This window comes from Bos grunniens, chromosome 7, assembly GCF_055505025.1.
Source record: "Bos grunniens cultivar Pamir isolate PY7600 chromosome 7, Bosgru_T2T1.0, whole genome shotgun sequence".
Lineage (NCBI taxonomy): Eukaryota > Metazoa > Chordata > Mammalia > Artiodactyla > Bovidae > Bos > Bos grunniens.
Genome location: NC_141171.1, coordinates 84,685,547 through 84,703,438, shown reverse-complemented (window position 1 = coordinate 84,703,438; position 17,892 = coordinate 84,685,547). Strand labels below are relative to the sequence as shown.

Here is a 17,892-nt window from a genome sequence, read left to right as displayed (position 1 = left end):
GCATAATGCTGCTGTGAAATGAGTGTACAAATTAGTGTTAAGCCACTAAGTTTGTTGGAATCAGTTTACTGACATTTTGTTAAGGCTGTTTGTATCTGTGTTTATCAGGGATATTGGCATGTAATTTTCTTGTGCCTCCCTTGTTTGGTTTTGGTATTAACATGAGTTGCTGTCCTAATATGAGTTGAGTGTTCCCCTTCATTTCTATTTTTTTGGGAGAGGAGGGAAGAATTTGAGAAGGGTTGAGATTAATTCTTTGAATGTTAGAGGAAATTCACCAACAAAGCCGTCTTGTCCTGGTGTTTTATTTGTTGGGAGGTTTTTGATTATTGATTCAGTCCCCTTACTCATGATTGGTATGTTCATATTTTCTATTTCTTCATGACTCAGTCATAGTGGATTGTATATTTTTAGGAATTTATCCATCTCTTTGAGGTTTAAGCCACTAAGCTTAAATAATTTGTTAAAGAAGAGAAGCTAACACACCTGCTTTCAGTCTTTTGAGATCCTAAGTGTATTCATCCATTCAATAAACCCTGCTGCTGTTGCTAAGTCGCTTCAGTCGTGTCCACCTCTGTGTGACCCATAGACGGCGGCCCACCAGGCTCCCTCGTCCCTGGGATTCTCCAGGCAAGAACACCGGAGGGGGTTGCCATTTCCTTCTCCAATGCATAAAAGTGAAAGTGAAGACGCTCAGTCGTATCCGACTCTTGGCGACCCCACGGACTGCAGCCTACCAGGCTTCTCCATCCATGGGATTTTCCAGGCAAGAGTACTGGAGTGGGTTGCCATTGCCTTCTCCCAATAAACCCTAAGTCATATCCATATATCTAGCTGCAAGGGGCTCTGAGAAATGTAGCATTTATTCTTTTTCATCTCTATAGTCAAGAAAGCTTACTAAATTAGAATTTGGAAATACCACTCCACAGAGCACCCCAGGAGTTAATTGCTGTAAATGTGGTAATTGATGCAACGGGTATGGATGAAGAATACATAGGACTTTTATTTATTACTTTCCATGGATTGAAGAGAAAAAGCAACATTGCACGGTGAGCAGAGGGGAAGCACCTAGTTCATATGACTAAAGAGAACTGCCAGAAATATGTGTGTGTATGTGCTTGTGCATGGTGTGTATGTTAGAGCATATGAAAGAATATATGAATATGGTGTGGAACCAAAAGAATGGTTGTGGAGATGAGTCAAATGGCCAAAAGGGCATACAGGAGACAAGAAGGATAAGATTCAGAAAGCTCAAGGTGGTGGTGATGGTGAGAGCAGTTTCTGTAATTTGTATCAACAGAACATAAATTGCAGTGAAGTGAGGAATGACTGAGGGATCGGGATATTTCTCTTTTTTTCCCATAAATAACACAGATTGATAATTTGATACTTCTTCTGAGTCAATATTTCTCTATATCTTAGAGAATTTGAAAACAAGTTATGTATTCTGCACATACCTGAAGGGAAACCGTAAAAGCAATCATAATAAAAGAGCAGCAAAGCCTAAGCAATGCACGGAGGAAAAATGTTAGTCTCAACTTTTTCAAAAAGGTGGTATCTGGTAGAAGAAGATAAGAAACAACTTAACACACTAGTGGGGGGAATCTCCCAGGTAATAATCGCCTTGAAAGATTTTGTTTGTATGTTTCCCTCTAAGTTAAGGAAGGTCTCAAAAGCCACTCTGACCTCAGCTGTAGAAAGTATTTTCATAAGAGTCTCTTACCAGTGGTTTGCTGCAGGCATTTTGCAGAACAGAGAAGGAACTTGAATTCATCACTGCAGTATTGGGACAGATAATAAAAACAGAAATATCTAAAGGGAAATAAATGTAAGTGATGTCCCTGTGTAGTCAAAGTATATGTATTTTAAGAAGGATCTTTAAACAAAATCAGATGAGAAGGTGATGAGTGTTTTATTGGTAATGAGCAGTTTCAGTGTATGCCGAGAGGACCTGCTTGCCTCATTACAATAACATGACACATACTCCCACAGCCCAAATTGAGGTTCAGGATCATCAATTCAGGACATACAAAAGGAGTGTCTAAATTCCTTTCATGCTTCTTGGCTCTAAACACTTGCGATCATGATAGAGTTGTATTGGAGACAGAGAAGAGAATTTCAACTTTCCTTGCCATCATGGAGGGGGGTGAGGTAGGAGAGGTGTCAGTTTTCTCTTTCTTCTGGGATGATGAGAATAGCCTACTAGTGATAGCATTCCAGAAGAAAAAAAAGAAAAAGAAATCAGCTTTAAACATACTTAAGTCCCACTGAGCAAACAGTGCAGCTAGCTATTCAAACCAGTACTAGTATAAGGAGGACCTTTTCTTTCCCTTACAAAGTTGGAATCTCAGGAAAAGCTGTTTGTCTTTTTGCTTACTTTCCCATTTCCAGACTATACCAGACTTGATAGAATGAATTATCTCTGAAAATTTTCAGAATTTTGTTTACTGGACTGGAAGTGATAACTACAACACTTTTGTTTTTTGTTTTTTTGAAGAACTAAAATGACCTGAGGGTGTCTTGTGATTTAAGAGCAAGCAAATAAGCTTTAAGTCTTGGTAGAGGTTTTATTCTGAAGCAGGAAAAATGTATCCCTACCAAATAGATTTTTACAAGTGTGGAGAAGATATATTTGCTTTATGATAACACAGTATGAGTCCTGATCTCTGAATAAGCTGTATATAAACTAATATTTTCTCCTTGTCCAAGAACATGTGTAACCAGAGGAAAAACTCTTCATCCTTCATATTTCCTCAGGCTTTTCCCTTAGCTAATTTGTCTGTGCTAATCTTCATCTGCCTGCTTTCTTGATTTTAAACATTGACTTCTCATGTGAACACCCTCTTCCAGTTGTTCTGATCTTTTGCTGGTTGAGTTAGGTTCTTGATGAGCATAACTTTTCAGTCAAAACTATATGCAGTTGCAGAAGAGATATTCTGAGTCATCATCTGAGCTAACTAGCTCCCTTCTCTGAGTGCAGTATCCCACACAGACTACTACTGAGCTGCATACATCTGATGCCAGACATCAGTTTAAGGAAACTAATCTGCTTAGCAAGAAAAGCTATGCATTAAGCCAATAAATGATTTGTATTTTCTCACTTCACCTGTTTGCTGACCTCTTTACTGTAGAACCAAAGGGACAAGCTGCTCATGATTCATGGTTCATTTTCTGTTTTATTGCATCTTATTTTTTTCTGACTTAGAAGAGTAATAAGACTTTTCTGATTATGACATTGTAAGTCCCATGAAGATGATATTTTTTCCAATAGAAGAAATGTGTGCTTTAAGTGTTTTGTAACATGCAGCATTAAATTGTCAAGGTTCTCTCATTTAATAGTGTATTTTGTTCAGTTCGCCATTTCCATCTGTATTGGGAGTGCATTCAATAGTATCGCCAGCCAGAGTGCACAAACACAAAAGTGATGGTGTCGCTTTGGAAACTGAAATGTCTATTAATTTGCTGTAGAATTTTTTACATTCTATGCAACAAGCCATAATTACTGTCCTGATCTTACATTTGAAATACTGAACTGGTATTTAGGCAGCTTCACTGCACATTAATACATTTTTAAAGGGTTAGGGAAGGTACTATCTCCTGTAAGATGTAAATGTGAAAAGCTGATTTCAGCTTGTGGTGGGCAATTTTTACACATTGTCAAATCACAGTGGAACTGGAGCCTTTACCCTTTTGTTGGTTGACAGGGGGACTTTAGTTTCTGAATCTCATGGCAAGCTATCTGCAGAGAACGGTTCTTTTTACTGCTGAAGATCAAAGGTTTGGATTGAATTAAACTCATTCCAAAAATCAGGTGCAGCAAACCAAATGTTGAGATGCCAAAGTTTCCAACAGTTTATTTCTAAATGCAGCCAAGTAAGGAGACAGGAGGACACATTTCTGTTGGTTACAAGTTTCTGTTAACACCAGGCATGGTTTTGGGATGAGTTTTTCAACGCTGTTTGGCATGGCTCCAAAGCCATGTATCTCTTGAGAAAATTTCCCCTCTTGGATTGTTATCCACTTGCACTCTTCACTTTCCATGAGAGGAAGGGGAGACCACATTAAAAAGGAAAAAGGAAGGGAGCCAACTAGACAGTAGGGGTGTTTTTACTTTCCCTCCAAGAGCCCGGTGCTATTAACAAAAGTGAACTGCCACACTACTGTCTACTATCCATGCCACTTTTTCTCAGATGTGTATTTCACGGCCCCTGAAGTTTTTTTTTCTCCTTTCTAACATGCCATGACCTCCACTGTTACATCCACTTCCAGAGTAAGTCCTCACCTTCTGAGTCTTCTCTAGAGTGAGATCAACCTCCATCTGGTGACACTTCATTATGGCTTCCATTACCATACACAGTGGAGTTTGTTTTAAAGACTGTGCATAAAAGTGCATAAAGTGAAAATGACACTTGATAATTTCTTAAATCTTAAAAATCATCTCTGAAGTTGGTAATTAATTAATACACTGTCTTCCAGGAAACGTTTTCTTAACTCTAACATGGCAAACTTTCCCTAAAGGTAGAATGCATTGTTCCTTCTTAATTGTGCATTGATATGATAGAGGCACATGCTTTGGAAAACAATGCTATGTCTAAACAATTGAAGCACCTCACCATTGCAAAATGCTCATGGTGGACTCAAAATGCTCAAGCGGACTGAGACAGGCTGAGAAGACTGTAGTCTCAATTCCCCTTCATACTTCCCTGCAAAAGGCTCTTGAATTTCATGGAAGGAAAAATTATCAGCATTTTTTTATCTGAATTGTTTTTCTCCATCAGCTTCATTAGGTCTAAATTTCTTTTCTTCCTCCTCTGCCTTTTTCTTTGTAAGTCTAAAATTCCCTCTGCTGAGTACAACTGTCTCCTCTTACTGGCCTTTGGTCTCAAGGTCAAGGTAGACTTCTGACCTACCTAAATGCTTAGCAAAATGCTTAGCAAAGAATAGATTCTCAAAAAATAGCTATAGGGTAAATGTTAAAACTTCCCGGTCAACAGTACAATAGTTCTGAAGTAATCTGTGTGAAAATTTTACTGGGTGTGACTTTTAACAGCAGAACCCTCATTAAAATGAACTCATAAAGAAATGCATAAAATATTGGTGAAAGCACAAAAGCTAAGATTGATACAGGAGTAGGTGGAGTTAAGATTGGAGAGCATTGTGGTTATTTCTGCTCTTCATTTGGAAGTCCTTAAAGGGGCCATGCAGAACCCTAAAATGGTTGAAACTTTAGTCCAAGAATCACTATTTTAGGGTAGTTAAGGTAGTTTAGGGTAGAGTAAGTTCTGCCGTGTGAGAGTGCAGAAAAACATGAAGCTTTAAATGCCACATTAGGGGTGCTGCTGCTGCTAAGTCGCTTCAGTCATGTCCGACTCTGCGCGACCCTATAGACAGCAGCCCACTGTCCCCCTCTGTCCCCGGGATTCTCCAGGCAAGAACACTGGAGTGGGTTGCCACTTCCTTCTCCAATATTAGGGATAAATACATTGGAAAGGAGAGCATTAAAAAAAAATACAAGATGTAAATGGAAGAAAAATTTCAAATGGAGTGTTAAGAGTTTTTTTGATCTAAATTCTAGAGAACATATTCATGCCATATCCTTTGTTCATAATCTATGTAGAAATGGCATGTAACTTAAGATATTCAACTAATTTGGAAATGTATCATCAATAGGAGAAAATGTTTTAAGAACAGAAAATATGAAATTTTTCTACTACATTGTCTGTTATCATGATATATAAAAGTTATAACAAATAATAAAATTGTGACAAGTTACAATAATACATCTCCTATTGGAAATATTAGTGCCTCCAAATTTGTTACGATTGGTCCCTATTCTGCAATGTGTTCCCAGAAACATCAATAAAATGCAAAGTAGCTGATCTACCATATAATACTTTAAAAAGATAAACTGAGGCAGAGGCATATATTAAACATTTAGAGTTTATTTAAGCAAAAGCCATTTCAAATGGGGCAGCATTCAATCTAGCAGAAAGAAAGAAGCTCCGAGGAACTGTGCAAAAGGAACAGGAACAAGCAAGTTATACTACACAAAATAAGAAAAGGTTAGTTACTGCAAAGTTATTTTTCTTTAGAGGATGGTGAGGATCTCTCAGGCAGATTATATAACCAGAGCTGATGAGGTGATTTTTATTTATTTATTTATTTTTGGCTGTAGTGGGTCTTCATCGCAGGGCTGCTTTTATTTATTTGCAACAGCTGGAGCCTACACTCTAGTTGCGGTGTGTGGCCTTCTCGTTGCAGGGGCTTCTCCTGTTATGGAGCACAGGCTGCAGGGCACCCGCGGTTCAGTAGCTGCAGGATGTGGGTCCAGTGGTTGCACTCCCTGGCTCTAGAGGACAGGCTCAAAAGTTGTGGTGCACAGACTTAGTTGCTCTGTGGCGTGTGGACTGTTCCTGGGCCAGGGATGGAACACGGGTCTCCTGCATTGGCAGGAGGCTTCTTTACCACTGAGCCACCAGGGAAGCCCTGGTCAGGTGATTCTTGATTGACTGGGTTTTTTGGAGAGTTGAAACTATAATTAAGTCTTAGTTTGGTGATGTGGAACTTGGCATAAGCATAATCCACTTTGGGCCTGTTGATTTATATAGGTGAATTGTATTTTGTTAAAAAGAAGGGGAAGTTTTAAAAATCCATTAATTTTATCAGTGTTAATATTAACAGCTAAAACTTAGATCAATAAGCAGACCTACTTGAAAGGTATAAATCAAGCTTCATTTGTTTTCATGTGATTTTTTTTCAGGGAATACATATATATATACACATATATGTGTGTGTGTGTGTATATATGAAATTGTGTTGTAAAAATTAAATGTATTTGTGACTATGTACCTGACATATGATAATGTAGATATACTGGTGATTCATTAATAATCAGAATAACATGGGAAAATTCTGTTCATTGTGAAACATATCCAAAAATAAAAGTGGGACTGATATAGACATTAAGAGAGGGCTGTCCATATTTATTTTCATATGTTTATACCCTTTGTCTTCATTAGACTTGGCAGGAAGCATATATTGGGCCCACATGGTTTGTTTCTGTTTCCCAGAGTAACCTGTCCATGGTCAGTGGTCTGCCTCCACTTCCTGCATCATGGCTTTCTTTGCAGAATAATCTTTCTTTAGCATGTTTCAAAATAACTTCCTCATGGAGATAGAACCCAATGCTTTCTCATGTGCTTATTTTTGCTTTTTAAACAGAAGCATATTCTGTTGTTCTATTGGCTCTATTGTTTCCAAATAGTCACTGGCCTGAAATGATAGCATATAGTGGCCCTGTTTTTGTTATATATATTTGAACACTTTTGTAATAAAGTAGAAATGGTCAAATATTAAAAATGAGATAAACAGGATAATAAACTAGTCATAAACACCTAGCTTCAATGTGTCAGTGTTGACTAGTCTTTTATCTATTTCCTGTATTTTTTGCTTCAGTATTTTTAAACAACTCCTGACATACCATTTCTCCCTTAAATACATCACTATGTGGTATCTCTAAAACTTAAGGATTTCTTTAAACAACACATTATCACATTTATCCAAATTAATATTAGTAGTAATTCTTCAATGTTAGTTGATACCTAGCCTGTCAAAATATTCCTGGTTGTCTCTCAAAAAATTTTTAAGTTTGGTTTGATCAAAACAGGACCTACATCATCATGTCCACATATTGCATTTCATTCATGTGTCCCTTAAATTTCTTTTAATCTGTGATGTGTTTATGCTCAATTATTTTTCATAGCATTATTTGTTGAAGACTTGCTCTGTAGACTTCCCCACATTCTGGGTTGACCAGTTCCTTTCTAATGGGATCATTTAACACATTTCTTTAGCTCCGTGGGTTGCCTCTAAATTGTATATCAGTCTAATGGTACCATAAAATTCAAGTTGAATTTTTAGCAAGCATAGTAATTAATAATATACCTTAACTGGTTATGCATACTTAATGTTATCATATCAGTGTAAAAAATAACCAAACAGAAACCTCAATAAGTAGTGCTCAGAGACCAGAAAGGGGACCTGCCATGTACTATGAGGATATCAAAGACCAGCAGAAGAAAAGACTTCTCTTTCCTGGCAAGGACTCAGCCAATGAAAAGCCATGGCCTCTTTGCTGACTGTAGCCCTCCCAATCAGAGAAGACAACAGCACCCCACTCCAGTACTCTTGCCTGGAAAATCCCATGGGCGGAAGGAGCCTGGAAGGCTGCAGTCCATGGGGTCGCTAAGAGTCGGACACGACTGAGCGACTTCACTTTCACTTTTCATTTTCAAGCATTGGAGAAGGAAATGGCAACCCACTCCAGTGTTCTTGCCTGGAGAATCCCAGGGACGGGGGAGCCTGGTGGGCTGCTGTCTGTGGGGTCGCACAGAGTCAGACACGACTGAAGTGACATAGCAGCAGCAGCAGCCCTCCCAATTTCCTTTTCCTCTATATAAACACATTTTCCTCCTCTTGCTCTGAAAGTACATGCATATGGCTTGCCTTTGACCCCAAATTATAATTCTCTGCTAATCCAGAATAAGCCCATTTTTGCCAAAGAGATACCTGGCAGTCTGATTGCTTCAGGTCAACACCAGGAGTACCTAGATGTCTGATTGTCCCAAATTTAGTCATCTTAAAAAAAAATGAGTTAGTGTTTAGTTTGTCTTTTCATTTCCTCTCTATTTATTAACTGGACTTTGTTCTTTTAATAAAGAATAACTTTATCAACTACATTTCATAAATCTAAAATACAGCTCATATGAGAAAAACCAAATAAGTTGCTTGGTTATTTTCTTTAACATATCTTGGTTCTTGCCATTTACTAATTCTGTACTTTTTAATTTTAACGTCTTATAGAAATACCATTTAATAGAAATACTAAGACTACTTATGTCAATAATAGCATTGAAAACAGCTTGGTGTTTCTTTGTTTATATTCTTTTCTTAGGATTATTTCACTTGGAACTGTCAAACTGTGGTGTTTTAAAATCTCTTGTAATAAATAGTCCCTGGGCAATTATGCCACAAACTTAATATACAGTTTAATCCCCATTTGTTTTTAAATTGTAGGATTTTTTTAAAAGTTTGTTTTGAGTTTTATAAAGCATTCGCATTGTTTCTCATGTCAAAATTATAAAAAATGGAATTTCAGAAAACTTGAATTTCTTTCATTTATCCTCTTCATGTTTTTTCTCCTACATATGGCTGTCTTTAATAGTTTTTGGCTTATTCTTTTACTATTTCTTCTTAGAAATACAAGCAACTGTGGGCATATTTATAATTTTATTTCCCTGAGTCTTTTTACACAATCTGTGCTTACCCTGTAAGATCTTCCTTGCATATCCATTTAAAATAAGCATGGAACTCTATTGTGCAGCGGTAACATTTTTGTTGTCATTTTGTTACTTGTCTTTGTTCCCATGAATGATGCAAAAATGAATAGCCATGTGCATACAACATTTCATATTTTTGCCATTGTATATTAGATTCCCAGAAGTCAGGTTCATGTATAATTTAGCTAGATATTGCCAACACAATGGTGATTTCAAAATATTGCATTTCTACCAACTATTTGAGAGTTTGTTTCCTTATGAAACAGTCTTAGAAGCTTATTATGTTATCAAAATTTAAAATGTTCTGAATTTGACAGGTGAGAAGTGGCATATCAATGCATGTTTCACTTGTATATGTATAATACATATGAACTAGATTGAGTATCTTTTCTTATTCTTGGGGATATTTGTGTTTCTTATTCTGTTCACTGAATTTATATGTTTTGCTCATTTTTTATTGGTTGTTTATTTCAATGTTTTGAAACATTTTGTATAATAAGGCTATTAATCCTTTCCAGTATAAGTGCAAGTGCATTTTTTGGTCATTTTTCATTCTACTTTTTTAATGAATGAGTTTATATTTTGATTAGCTAAATCTAAGTAGCTTTTTTTTAATAGACTCTGAACTTTAGGTCATAGAAAAGTTTCTTTTGCTTCTCCAATAGACCAGTATATGGTACTTGGCTAGTTTTGTTTTGATTTAATATGCATTATATATTGATAACTATTGGATGACAGGATTTAACACAATCTTATATTTTTCCATCTGGATGTACAGTTGTCTCAGCACTTTATTAAAATGACCTTTTCCTCACCTTTATCATCAATTTCCTTATACATTTAGATCTGTTTTTGAATACTTTTAGTGTAACATTTCTGTGTTTTTTTTTAATTTATAAGAATACCTTTTTAATTTATAGAGCCATAAAATGTACTTTGGACTTTCCTTGTGTCTCAGCAGTAAAGAATCCACTGCAATGCAGTAGATGCGGGTTCCATCCCAGGGTCATGAAGATCCAGAGAAGGAAATGGCAACCCTCTCCAGTATTCATGCCTGGAGAGTCCCCATGGACAGAGGAGCCTGACAGGCTACAGTCCATGAGGTCGCAAAAAAGTCAGACACAACGTAGCAACTAAACAGCAACAACAAATAATATACTTTAATGTATTGTAAAATACTGTAATGTAACATTGTTCAACCTGCTTCCACTGATACTCTTCAGTGTTTTCATGGCATATTTATTCTTACAAGGGATTTTTTAAATAAAATTACCTAGCATCCAGGAAGAAATGCAATTCTTATTGAATCATTCTTTCCAAGAACATTTTCTTTCTTGGAAATACTTACCTTTTATTCAACTATACTCTTGTTTCTTTCAGGAGTATTATACTGAATTCTTTGTTTTTCCCCTCCAAACCTCCAGATATTTTCTGTTGTGTGTTTATCTAGCTGACTTTTTTCCTGTATGTAGAATCTTGTGTTATATCATCTAACTGCTTATTGTCTGTGTACATAAAGATTCTGCAATTTAAAGAAGCCAAATTATCTCTACTCACAAGCAGTTCATATCCGATGCATGTTTCTACAGTTACAGATAATCCTAGTCCTTCCATATGATTGGATTTATTTTTGTTCAGAATGCATAATTTTTAAAATTACCTTTATAAGAATTGTTTGGTTCTCTCCTATCTTAGTATACATAAGAATGTATGCCATTGAATTTGTTAGGATAGAAGACTTTAAAGTCTAGAGGCTCAACAAATTCCCTGTTGATACCTAATGAAGTTCTAAAGTTGATCTAATATATTGAACTGGATCACTGGCTTGAATTTATTTTGTTAAATAAGGAAATGTAAGTATGTTAAAAACAGAAGGTAAAATTCTATACTGTCACAGTTTTCACTCTGCTAGACAGTACTGATATTTTCTGATGCCTGGAATATATTGTCTAAACTTGGATCATGAATCAGGAAAAACAAAGTTAACCAGAATTGAACAAAAAATGATTTATTGAGCTTATTGGCTCTCCAGGCAAATCATTAACAAAATTAAAGTAAATCTTCAGAGAAGGTGAAGCTTTTTTTTTTTTTAATTTTGTTATTTTTTATTGTCTTCCAACAAATATAGAAATTAACATTTATAGAGGTAATTTTCATATAGAAAAGATACTTTTACATTTAATCTTTTCCGTTCCCTTAGTGTTCTCTTTTGCCCCCATTTATTCAAAAATTCTGTGTAAATTCATACAGGTAGCTTCAAAGAAGCCTCCTGTCCTTGTAGGAATATTGCCTGTGTTAGTCACTCAGTCATGTCTGACTCCATGCATCATAGTCCACCAAGCTCCTCTGGAGCTTGCCTGGAATTCTGGAGTGGGTAGCCATTCCCTTCTGCAGGGGATCTTCCCAACCCAGGGATTGGACCCAGGGTTGTCCAGTTGTCCCACATTTGAGGCAGATTCTTTACCATCTGAGTCACCAGGGTGTGGGTAATTGCTAATATCACATGGCATCTGTAGACAAAGTTCACTGTGTATTTTTGCTTATTTGGCTTGATTAGTGTATCTGTCCCTAGTCATGTTCACAGCTAAATTCCATGGCTAAAATTGAATTCCGTTTTGTACTAGGGATTTAACAGGAAGGAGGTCCCTGTGTTACTGTGTTGTTTAGTTGCTAAGTCTTATCTGACTCTTTGTAACTCCATGGTCTGTAGCCCACCAGGCTCCTCTGTCCTTGGGATTTCTCAGGCAAGACTACTGGAATGAGTTGCCATTTCCTTCTCCAGGGGATCTTCTCAACCCAGGGGTTGAACTCAGGTCTCCTGCATTGCAGGCAGATTCTTTACCATCTGAACTGCCAGGAAAGCCCACTTGTTGCAAACAAATTAAATGCTGCAGTTCTTGTCTGCAAGAATACCCTTAACTATGGATAATGATAAAAATATGTACACAGACAATGTATTTTTGAAATACAGTATACATGTGAAATGAAGTGCAGCTGTAAAATAAATTACTATTAATAAAAATAACTGATAACATTAACAAAATGAGAAAATAATGCTTTTGAGCACTCAAAGGTTATATCTGACAAATTTAAGGAATTTCGAAGTGTAATTGTGACTATGAACATCCAAAGTCGATACCTAAATCATATATAAAATATGCCTTAACTGTATATGGGAACTGGGCACAGACAATTTAGAATGGAAAGAAGTAGATTTGTATGGATGAGTTGAAGTAGGAAATGGTACTGTCTCCCCATAGGCTCCAAATATTCCCTGGTGGTCCCCACTTTGAACCTTTGGAAGCTTTGGGAATCACTCTTAACTGAAGGGCATGGACTTCATTACTATATTAAATTATCCCTTTCATCCCATTCATATTCTGTAGGTAGAGAAGGGAAGACAGTTTAGCTGAAGGGTGTCTCTGCTTATTTATTCCGCAAGAATCACTGCTTGATAAATTAAGCTAATCCTCTACAGGAATGTTCCAATCACCTCTGTAATTACTTACTATATGGAAACACAATGGATGTGGCCTTAATTACTTTGCTATAAGATACGAAGTCTTCAACACATTGTTATCTACATAAAATGGAAAGGCGCTGTGAATTCATGAAATCTTAGATTATGTTTAGTGTGAAATGGTTTTGAAGGTCATAAGCAAACTTGCAAATTAAAAGTTGCTGATAAGACCTACTTTCACACTTTCTTTACCATATAATGGCATAAATAAGTTAGATAAAAAAGCCACATTTCCATGGTGAGAATTTGAAATCTGTTCAATTTGATTGTGCTGAAATTCCTGGTCACATAAAATTTAAAAACTAGGTTATTATCACTAGCATTTCTCCCTTGAACAGTCTGCATGATACAGTCTATCAAAGAAAATAGGCTCTAAATTAAGGCCAGTGGATTAATAATTCTGATTTAGAGCAGAGGCAATTTTAGCCTGGCTAATTTTTCATATCTGCTCAATTAACCTCATAGTGCTTTAGAACAAAAGGCAGCATGACGAGTGTCATTTAAATTAAACAAATGCCATTTATCTGTCAAGGTGCTGACTTATATCAGCCACTCCAAGCCAAGACCACAGTATCAAATGGGGTGGACGAGCAGTGAGCCACCAGGATTTAATTTTCCAGCATTTCAGAAGTCATGCACAGCATAATATGTGAAGCTTACCATTTAATGAGCTCTTCCAGATGATCCAGAAAAGCAAAACTGGGTTAGCTACCCAACCAGCATTTGTAAAATACCTAGTTTATATTCTACTATGACCCCTCTCATTGAGGAGAAGCACCTTCTTTTGGGAGTGATGTCAATGATTTCTAATTAAACACAATACCCCACATTTTACATTCAAGTCAGTTCTTTTCAGAGATTGGAAAACAGATATCATTATCCTGGCCTTCTGAATAACTTTCTGTTTAGCAGCTGCAGCCTCTAATGCTTTTCCAATAAGGCATTTCAGATCTAAATAGATACAAATTTTGAAAAGAAATTAGCTGAATATCATTATCATTTACTAGAGGAAGGAACTGTTCCTACTTAGCATTTACACTCCTTAAGTAGACAAGCATTATACATTTTCAAATCATCTATGCTTCTCTAGTCAATAATTTATCTGTTTAAGTTTGATCTCTCAGTAATTGAAAGAAAGTTTACCTAAACATTAGCTCAATAGTCACTATGTAGAAACCAACTGTATTTTGAATTTTAGCATGAAAGAGCAAAATGCCCCTTTGAGATAGAGCCATTTTCCCCTTTTTTCAATAATATGAAATTGTCTTCAGTAGTCTCTATTAAACTTATGAGGCTATATAGCCAGTCTTTGTGATCCCAGCTTTAGACTTTGATATGTATAGTACGCATTCCTTAATGAACCATTGATAACAGTAGGCTGGGAGTTTATATAGAAGAAGGACTTAGCAGCTAAAGTTTGATTTAAACTAGTGAAGGATCATTTGAAAAGATTGTTTATCTACTTCAGCATTGTTCCCAAATAGGTCTAATAGAATCAAGTCAAACCCAGTAATCAGGGTTCTTTGAACCAAAAGATCTCTCTATTTAAAATTTCAATAAATACTGAATACCAAAAGGCATCACAGCTTGGTGGTAACAATTATTCTGTTGCTGATAAGCACAGTATTAATGATGGAGTTTTCAACTTGTTTCAACTTCAATGTTTGCAGCAATGGGTCCTGGCAAGCTCAGGAGTACCAGCCATCATGTCCTAGTCTCAGGGGGGAAAATAGAAAATTTAAAGAACTTTGTGAACAGACTTTCCACTTTGGGCATCAGCAGTAATTTAAAGATAAAACCAGATTAAGACGGAGGAGATGGATGTTTATAAGTTAGAGTGAATGCTCATCACCTATCCCAGAATCACTCACATGTGATTCTAAGAACCGTCTGGGGCAAACTGGCATGGCACGGATTGTTTCTAAAGGGTCTGCAGGAGAAAGACGAGAGAACTTCAGTGACGGTACTTAAAGTCTTCGTCCCAGTTTAGGGTGGGCTACCCTTGTGGCTCAGCTGGTAAAGAATCTGCTCACAATGCAGGAGACCTGAGTTTGATTCCTGGGTTGGGAAGATCCACTGGAGAAGGGAAAGGCTACCCACTCCAGTATTCTGGCCTAGAGAATTCCATGGACTGTCACACCACTGAGTGACTTTCACTTAGGGCGGGTTAGGAAGTACAGCTAGTCCAAAATAGTCATATTTTCATTTATTTAGGACAAGAAGTAAAGGCTGATGAATTATGTTGTAAGACTGTTCAGTATCTTGTTGAAATGACAAGTGCTGAATCTAACTTCCTAGAATCAATACTAAGGTTTTGAACAACCTTGAATATATCTGATGGATAGTCCTGTGATTTTACTTAAGATTTATACTCATAAATACTAGCAGCAAGTTCATACTCAATATTGGCAATAAACGGTGAAGTCCAGAAACTTATTTCTATAATTTTGTTAGGATCCTTTATTTCAATGAAGGCATCAGTAATTAGAATTCTGGGACCAAGGACTTTGAGTTCGACTGAATATAGCAATGATCAGATAAATTCCTCTTTCTCATCGGATTGGATCTCCCTCTCTTGTAGTAGGAGCTCCTGCTTAGACTGAACGGAAAGAAAAGCTTGCACACTGAGGTAGTTAAAACCTCTAGTTGCCTCTTGAGGTCAAAGGCCAGGCTGCTCTGACTCCATCTGGGGCCAGCTGCACCTTGACTCAGCCTCGTCAACTGTGGCCACGACCTCAGCCCTGGCTCTCCAATTTGTGATATATCTACATTTTAGCAGTAACAATTATAAAAGTCATTTCTCTTCCTCCACAGTGATTGGTGTGTACGAGTCCTCCCAATTCTTCATTCATCCAATATCTTGTATCCTGCCCTACCCCTTTTAAAAGAAATTCCGGTTGGAATTTTGATGACCTTATAAACAACATTAGGTGGATCATATGCTAGCTTTAGCTTATCAAACTTACATATTTTCTTGGTACTAGTGAAATATTCTGAACAAAATGGCCCTGCATAAATATGGATTAAAGTCTATAACTTTTTGTTAGCAATTTGCAAAGTACAGACAAGAAGAATTTCATGTACCATTTTGTAAAGTCAAAGTCACATTCAAGAGAAAGCTGCTTTAATGAAAGCAGAACGTCTATCCATCTACCACTAATTAACATGAAACATCAATTGAAATGCTTTATGTAGAAATATCACTTAACAATAGTGTTTTATTTTTCTTTGAAACAATATTTCATGTTGATAATATATGCCTGAACTAAATTGAATAATATTTTATTTCCCAGGCTGGAAGATGTATGGAAAAATGTTCAATCAATTTCACATTTTGCTTTTAGAAATTATGTTCTGTGTTAAGGACAAAAATGTTCAGATTTGACACACAAAAGGACATTTCACTTAGCTAGATGCCCTTCCAGATCTTTACTGAGCCCTCTCTTACTACTCTTCACTTTGAATGGCATCTCTCTTCTTCTGAAGACTCTGACTGTCTTGAGTACAGGGATTGATATTTTGTTAATTGTGGTAATGCCTGGTACAAAATATAAGTTTTAAAAAAATAAACTGATAGTGTTGAACTTGGTTTTAATTGTAACAAAATAAAAATGATACTAGGTTTTTCTCCTTATAGAGGATGAAAAAATAAAGGTTTGTTGTACTTATAAGTAAATTTTAAAATGAATATCAAATATTTCTTATTTGCAAGGTAATCTGTGTTTAGTATGGGTGTGTGTTAGTAGGTATGCATGTTCTCCTAAGTGTTTGTGAAATGAAGAAGACTTTTTTTCAAAAGCAATTACAATGCTTGTTCAAGCTACATAATTACCAAAGAGGGGCAAGAACCCCTCTTTTTTACCTAAGCATGAAAGTGTGTTAGTCACACTTGAAATTTTTCAGTCACACTCTGAAAGTTGCCGAGTTATGTTGAACTCTTTGTGACCCCACAGACTGTAGCCTGCCAGGATCCTCTGCCCATGGAGTTCTCCAGGCAAGAATACTGGAGTGGGTTGCCATTCCCTTCTCCAGGGGATCTTCCCAACTCAGGGATTGAACCTGCACTGCAAGCAAATTCTTTACCATCTGAGCCACCATCTGAGCACAGTAATGTGTGCTATGGACACACTGGTATAGTGATGTCCGTTATTCCAGAGCATTCTTCCCATGCCAACTGCTTCCTGTAATGCAAGAATCAGAAATTGTTAATGGATGTGGATGTGTATAGTTCTTAGAATCTAGTTCTTAGTCTTTGTATTGCAACCTATATAAGCCAGTTGTGCAATATTCTGGAAACCACAATTTAAACTGTAGCCATTTTATTTGATCATTTTTTGAATTTAAAGCCTGCTTACTTACAAAAGTGCCAGACGACTCTCCCAATGAGCAGTCTAAGTATGAAACTGCCAAATATATATGTGTGTGTGTGTATATATATATATATTTATACAGCCCATAGACAATTGACTCTGTGCTAATAGAAAATATTTTCTATTTTTTGTGCTATCTGTGCTAATGAAATAGCATTGCAAACTGCATAAAGTGTTAGCGACAGTAATGCCAACATCCTTTAATTTTGGCATTGCAAATTATTTGTTTACCTTTGAATATGGACTTATCTGATATTCTGTGAATTTGTGCTACTTCACACAAAATAATGAGGGTATTCAATCAATCTCCAATCTCACAGTCTCATCATTAGCTATAAGCTCTAACCAACCTCCATTATTTGGCATTCTTCAAACATACCTTAAACTAATTTCTTGTGTCCTCTTTCACTCAGCAATTTCAGTCCTGTATTTCTTATTATCCAATGTCTGAAAACGGTTACCTAAAAGTATATTTTATGCAGTTTTGTAGTTATTTATGGTGGAAAGGCAAGTCCAATTATAATTACTACATCATGGTCAGAAGTAGAAGTGTCTCAATGAAATATTCAAATATATAATCTAAATTCTTTCCAAGAAAGTAGAACTAGTATGTGGCAGGTCTGTGAAAACTATGAAGTCATTATACTTACATTAGATGGTATGT

At 36.5% G+C, this 17,892-nt stretch overlaps 1 protein-coding gene across 2 annotated transcripts in view; it reads left to right on the top strand.

Moving 5' to 3' along the window:
• Positions 1 to 17,892, top strand: part of EDIL3 (EGF like and discoidin domains 3) — an 805,907-nt gene that overhangs the window by 1,389 nt on the left and 786,626 nt on the right. The window lies entirely within an intron of this gene.